The following is a 7,500-nucleotide window of genomic DNA, read 5'->3' as shown; positions in this document are numbered from 1 at the left end:
AAATACGCACATATAAACGTGCGCGTGCACAAACACACACAGAGGGACATACACACACATATACACATATGTTTGTATACATTTATCAATTTAACTAACAATTTAATATTAATCTTCATTTCCCTACTTTTTGTCTTCTACTTGTTTCAATCATAAAACTGCGGTCATGGTTTGATGGGTTTTGATGGGTTTTGTCGAATAACACTGCGGTCATGGTTTCATGGGTTTTGTCGAATATATTGAACCAGGTAATTATTTTGAAGCCTAACACTTATTTAATCGGGATTTTTTTTTTACCGAAAATGACATAAATAAAACAAATACCAGTTATCAGACGGTGGTGAGAGCAAAAAAACAAATACACACGTACACATACACACACAGACACACACACAAACAAACGTGCGTGCGTAGGCGACGGGTTACTTTCAGTTTTTATCTACCACGGTTATTTGCTCGGTCTGGAGTTCAAGTAGAAGAAACTCCCCAAGGTGTCGGGCAGTGGAACCGAACCCTAAACTATATGGTTGGAAAGTGAATGTCTTATCACAGTCATACCTGTGCTCATACAATCTTTATTCAAAGATACCACGACGTTGATGGTAGTGTTTATGACAGGAAGAGTACATTGCCTGTGATCCGAAATACGCCACATGAAAATAAAAGAAAACAGGATTGGACGGCCACGGCCAAGCTGTCTTTTTAATCATAGGTTTGTTTCATCAGAGCTTACCTAGATCGTCTAAAACTGAGTGCTTTCTTGGTTTTCATCCAGATTATTTTCCTTATATTTCATTTATCACTGTACGAACGTTTAGAACATAATTATCTCGATGCCGTGATGATGATGATAATGGTGATGGTTATGATGATGACGACGTCGAAGGACACGATGGTGGTGTTGGTGGTGCTCGCAGCGGTGGCAACGGTGTGTGTGTTGGCGACGGTGTTGGTGATGCTGGTGGTGTTAGTGATGAATATATATATTTTTAATTAAATAGCCACTGATCGTTCATTTCCATGATTAATTAATCATTGTTGATGCTGATGCTGTTTGTATTTCTCTACTTCATGCTACTACTTCTAGTTTTTATTAATTGCTCTGAACTAACCAGATGTATCCGTTTCACATATATCTGCTGGATTGACCTGCGGTAAAAAAAAGATAAATCATCAAAAATCTTTTGACTACTTGTATAATTGAAAATAATGAGGAGAAAAACTAGATTTCGAACATGTTAAAAGTACAACTGAAGTTCTGTGGTTGATTTATTTAACAACATTCTTTCTGGTAAAGGCGGCGAGTTGGTAGAAACGTAAGCACGCCGGGCGAAATGCTTAGCGGAGGGCACAGCTACGAGAGAGCACCTACCCTTAACATGAAGTATAACCCTGAATCAGTGGAGTGTTTGCCTTTAATCTAGATAGATGTACTTCTAGTAAAATGTCTTACTTCATTCCCTTTTGTACATTGCTGTTCTCTGTGCCTGTTTTGTCATGATGGATTTTACGTAAACTCTATTCTTTTATTTTTTCATTTACTTCTTTCAGTGAGCGGACTGCGGCTATGCTAAAGCACCACCTTAAAAAATTTGGTTGAAAAATATCGACCCTACTACTTATTTATTTTTTTAAAGCTTGGTATATATTCTATCGGATATTTTAACGAAGCACTAAGTTACGGAGACGTAAACAAAGTCACACCGGTTGTCAAACGGTAGTGGGTGACAAACACAAACCCAAAACCACATACACACACACACAAAAACACACTCACACACGCATACGACTTCTGCGTTTGAGACAATGAAATCCACTGTCAAAGATTTGGTCGGCCCGAGGTTATTGCAGAAAACATATGCCCAAGTTGAGTTACAGTTGGACTGAACACGGAACCCTGTAGTTGAGAAGCTAACTTCTTGCCACACAGCCAAACCTTTGTTTATAATTTCTCCGTATACTCCGTCGCCTTTTTGGCAAATGACAGAAACCTTGTCATAGTCGCTCACGTATTATATGATTCCTTTGGGAAAATTATTTCCTATAATATTACTTGTTTGAAGTTTTTCGTTTGTTTTAACAAATAAAAAAGCTTCAGAATTTTCCCGGAGCAATTCCAGATATGGCTTCAGTGATATCTACAGTGGTTTTAGAGACGTCTCAATCTAAATGACATCGTCACCGACGGCAAAGAAGACAGGACACCAAGAAAGCGTAGTGTTTCCTCCTGCAGCACAGATTTATCCCGAGTCTATCAGCAAGAGGTCTAAGCCATTACTTCCCTATAATGGAAAGGAAGTGAAGAGTAGAAAAAAGATGGTCAACTGTCAGAGACTACAAAAATAGAAAAAACAAGATAAATGAGTCCAAACTAAAGCTATGTAATATATTGGAAGTCTCCTAGAAAATGTAGTCTACTTTCTGGCCTGCTTGCCCTTAAGGAAACCGATAGGAATAGATTTCATAGTTTATTATAAGGTTGACAAATACAGGCAATTTCGGAGTCCCCCGTTCGCAGATGATTAAGTCAGACAGTTGGTAGAGTAGTGGAGTCCTTTTGTAATATCTCCGGTGGTTTTCCTTACCTCTTAGGATGGATGCCCTTATTAAATATTCAACCTGCTTTACTGCACATTAAGTCTTTGACTCACTCTAATATATATGCCTGTGTGCGTGTGCATGGGCTTACGTGTGTGTGTAATTCCTTTAGTATGATGCGTTTAGTATTCAAACTATGTACACACGTAGCCAATAAAGAAAATGTTGCTACTAAACAACTACTACCACTTTTATTCTGCATATATCGGTTGTTTTATCTTCCTGGTAAAAGCGTAGGTTTAACCTTTATGCCATGGTTTAGATTCAGAGGAGAACGAACGAAACATAAGTTTAAACTATCGCTACTACTTAAATGATCGAGGTATTACTCTTACTGTAATTATTTACTGCAAAGTAGACTTGGCCATTGGACCTTAAATATATTCCCTGCAGGTACTGCTTCAGTACTGTGAAAATGATGCAAACAAACGACTTTTTGTCTGACAGTCCAATAAATAACAAGCTGTGATTCTCATTTTAGTGGATATTTTTGATTGGAATATGCCATTGTTGATTGATGAACAGATTTATCAGTTAAATATCGCTTCTTTTTTTTTTTTACAGAATTTGCGTTGTTGATAATGACTACAGACGAAAATTCAGTTAATACGAATTATATTATCAATAACAACGTTAACGATTACAAATTAAATAAAATCGAACATACAAGCTTTTTGGTCTCCACTTGCAATAAATAGCTTTAAGATTAATTTTAAAATTCACCCTTCTTTTTTTATATATTATGTCTGTAAGTTTCGGGAGTCATGGATCATTACCTCTTCCTGCCCTGCAGTCAGTGGGTTGCTTTTCCTGTAACCAGCTACTAAAGGTACTGATCCGCTTCTTTTCATGTGTTCCTGAGCTACCTCTCCCTTCTAGTATTACTGTTGTCAGCGAGCGTTCAATGCATAATCTACCCTTCTAATGTCCAATAAACTTAGCTTGTTGCCTCTTTATATTGTTAAGAAGTTTGTTGGTCTCAGGACTTCGACATTCGGTACCCTGTCTGCATAGGTTGTTCTCATATTTGTGTGAGGAACCATATCTTTGCAGCGTTGCTAAGCTTTTATAATTTTCCTTGATATCTCAAGAACTACAGCCATATATGAAGACGGGCGCTATACATACTTCTAGTTTTTTTTGTTTTTTTTTTCGTCGCGTTTATTTTCAGCCGATTACTTGTGAATACACGATTCATTTCGCAGAAAACGGCCTTGGCCTGACAAATCCTTGACTTCATATATTTAACAGTTTACACTTCTCACCATACGTGCTTAAAAATGGAGGGATTACTTTGGAAAATGTAGACATATAAGCAGTAATTAAAATAAGTAGTAATTGAAATAATGAAATAGTCGTGGCTGAAATGTTTTATAATAGTTTTATAATTATCATAACTAATTAAAATCAACAACAACAAATTATAATGAAAATATAATATAAAACTAAAAACAGCCACGATGAAAAAGTCATAAATATCCACAAAAATCAAGTAAACAACAATAATACTAGTTACATTATTTACATTATTTACATTTGACGGATATTTGTCCTCATCTTTTTTGTTGTTAACACAACGTTTCGGCTGATATACCCTCCAGCCTTCGTCAGGTGTCTTGGGGAAATTTCGAACCTGGGTTCTCATTCCTAACGATGTTACTATTATTATATTATTATTATTATTACTATTATTAATCAGGTCGCTGCCGTGAATCGAACTCGGACACAACAACCTCCTAAGCAGACCGAGTGCAGATATGAATAGCATATGGGAACCGGTATTGAGGAAGGATAGATTTATAAGCCTTAAAATTCACCCCTTAATTGCCCACGGATATATGGCGTAGTGGTTAAGAGCGCGGGCTACTAACCCCAAGGTTCCGACCTGATTAATAATAGTAATAATAATAATAATAATAATATAATAATAGTAACATCGTTAGGAATGAGAACCCAGGTTCGAAATTTCCCCAAGTCACCTGACGAAGGCTGGAGGGTATATCAGCCGAAACGTTGTGTTAACAACAAAAAAAGATGAGGACAAATATCCGTATAATGTAAATAATGTAAATAATTCCTCATCTCTTAAATATAGAACTGAATGATACTAGTGATATTGAAGTCGACGACAACAGTAACAACAAGTGAAAATAAAAGACTGTATGATTACTGTTGAAACGTTTAAGAAAAATATGGGATTGTTCCAGACTTACCTGGGGCTAAACAACACTAGCAACAATAACAATGGCAAGGACAAAACGAGGTCAAATCTCTGCAAAGAAAAACATGCCCCCAAGCAAATAATTTGTTATCACGTTTTGGATTCTCAAGAAAATTACCAAATTCTATTTACACTGTCCACGAAGGAGACCGTGCTAATACATTTGTTGAAGTATTGATGTATATATAAATGGCGACAAGTCGTGACTGAATGTCGTCGCTAAGGCTTAATAAGCAATCACAAAAATTTCCTTGCTAAAGCGTCTAGATTAAGTCAGCATTAAAAAGATATAAAGCATTTCTCTACCAATGTAATGACATTGGTGTGAATAATTGATAGTTGCGGATCAAGCAACCGAGTTGTAGATTAGCGATTAGAACTATCATTTTCTTATGTGCATGTTCCCATGTTTTGCGTTTATGCAAATGCAAGGCAGTTTATCTCCGTGTCTGCCTGTATAATGATCATTATAACATTTGTATGTACGTATGTTCAGGTATATATAAATACATGCAGATGCATATATATATACCTACATATTTATGTGTTCACAAATGTTATCAGAACAGACAGCTTCTCAGTTTCCGGCACATAATGATGTCCATGGATGCAAATGAATAATTACAAAATCATATATCGTACATGTGCCTATATATATATATATATATATATATATATATATATATATATATATATATATATATATATATATATATATATGCATGCTAACATAGGGACATGCATATACAGACACAACAGCAGAGAGACAAACACTTTACAGACACAAAAAACCTTGAAACTTGCTTTTCGAATACATATAGATTTGTTACTTGATTCTTCCCCAATATATTTGTGCGAAGCAATATTTTTCACCAGTGGATATGTCCATAATACCTTACATAGATAGAGATACTTTAAGAATATTAACATATTTACAGCAATATATTTACATACGTGTGTGCCTGAGCATACATATATGTGTGTGTGCGTGTGTATAGAGAGAGAGAGAGAGAGGAAGAGGGAAAGAGAGGAGGAGGAAGAGAGAGAATGAGGAAGAGACATGCATATGTGCTTCATGCACATATATCCGTATATATGTCTGCGTTTATACGTGTATATATATATATATATATATATATATACAGAGAGAGAGAGAGAGAGAGAGAGAGAGAAATAGATAGATAGATAGATAGATAGATAGACTGATAGATAGATAGATAGGTACACACATAGATAGATATAGATATAGATAGCGGTAAAGACATATATATATATTATCTCTCTCTCTCTCTCTCTCTATATATATATATATATATATATATGTGTGTGTGTGTGTACGTATATATATATATATATATATATATATATATATATATATGTGTGTGTGTGTGTACGTATATATATATATATATATATATATATATATATATATATATATATATATATATATATATATGTATGTATGTATATGTGTGTGTATGTATAGATGGATGTATACGATATGCTATTCATATTTGGAGGACTACTACAATGTATTAGAAAAGTACTAGATATGTATTCTGTGGCGTTTAAGAATACTCTGACTCTCCATACGATCGTGTGGTAAATTTTGGACTGCCTTTTGAGAGGCTTTAAGTCGTCAGGATTTATAATACACATATACACATGCACACGCATATATTTATAGAAAAATAGGTGAAGATATAAACGTACATATATATACATATACATACATATATATATACATATACATACATACATACATACATATATATATATATATATATATAACAAATCAAAATAAGCAACACGGATTTTAAAGATGGTTGCAGTACGCACGTTTCATGCTACTCCATTTATTTAAGTAATGCGAGCATTACATTAAATGCAATATGTAGAGCAATCTTCAGCTGCACGAAAATGCAGAAAATTACAGTAGAAAAGACATATAATTGTGGCAACATTTCAAATCCAAGTGGGAGGAAGAATACATAAAAATCCATCTTGACATAGCCAAGTCTATCAGGCTAGTAATTGGTTCTAGGCAAAAATTCTAACTGTCTCTGATTTTATTGTCTCTTATCTAGTAGTAATAGTATAAGGGACAATCACTTCTAAGGAAAGGGAAGGTGTAAGCATTATGCATGGACATGGCTATAAAGGATATGGTTATAAAGGTTTCTCTGGTCAGAGTGGCAACACTCTTATAGGTTGGGTTTTTTTACTACTATCAAAATGTTGAGGAATTAAACCCTAGGTATATAGGTCAAACAGGGCTTTTTCTTTAGTCTGAATAGAGCATCAGTATTGTTTTACAGACATCAATATTAGTTTAAACAATATTTTAACAATATTTGAACAATAAGATGTATGTTAATAACAATAAAATGAAATGTCCTCGTTAAGAGATTTAACATTGAAATGTAGTTAGTTTATACAAAAATCATGAAGTAATGTCAGTATTGAATTCAGAGGCTATAAGGTGTAAGGTCTAAGGATAATAAGTATATTGGGTTCATGAAAAACTATTTTGAATTTTTTTAAAAATGATTTTAAAATTTTAGTTGATATATATAATAATACTATTTTGAAGACACATAAATGTAAGCTATATTTTTATAATGTGAAGAAAAAATTAGTATAGGGTTTATATAATTTATAATAATGGATTTACTAAGGTT

The 7,500-nt window shown here is 34.1% G+C and overlaps 1 long non-coding RNA gene across 3 annotated transcripts in view; it reads left to right on the top strand.

Annotated features, from left to right (window-relative positions):
- LOC106883911 (uncharacterized) overlaps positions 1-7,500 on the top strand; it is a 38,074-nt gene that overhangs the window by 9,412 nt on the left and 21,162 nt on the right. Inside the window, exon 3 of one of the 3 annotated variants that reach the window (XR_001411174.3) lies at positions 1,552-3,073. The exons of the other annotated variants lie outside the window; for them this stretch is intronic. This is a non-coding gene — a long non-coding RNA (uncharacterized LOC106883911). Of the gene's footprint in view, positions 1-1,551; positions 3,074-7,500 lie in introns of those variants that run through there. 3 annotated transcript variants of the gene reach the window in all.

Source organism: Octopus bimaculoides, chromosome 6, assembly GCF_046866305.1.
Source record: "Octopus bimaculoides isolate indiv1 chromosome 6, ASM4686630v1, whole genome shotgun sequence".
NCBI classification, from domain to species: Eukaryota; Metazoa; Mollusca; class Cephalopoda; order Octopoda; family Octopodidae; genus Octopus; species Octopus bimaculoides.
The sequence above is the reverse complement of the archived record's forward strand: the minus strand, read 5'-3'. Positions and strand labels throughout refer to the sequence as shown.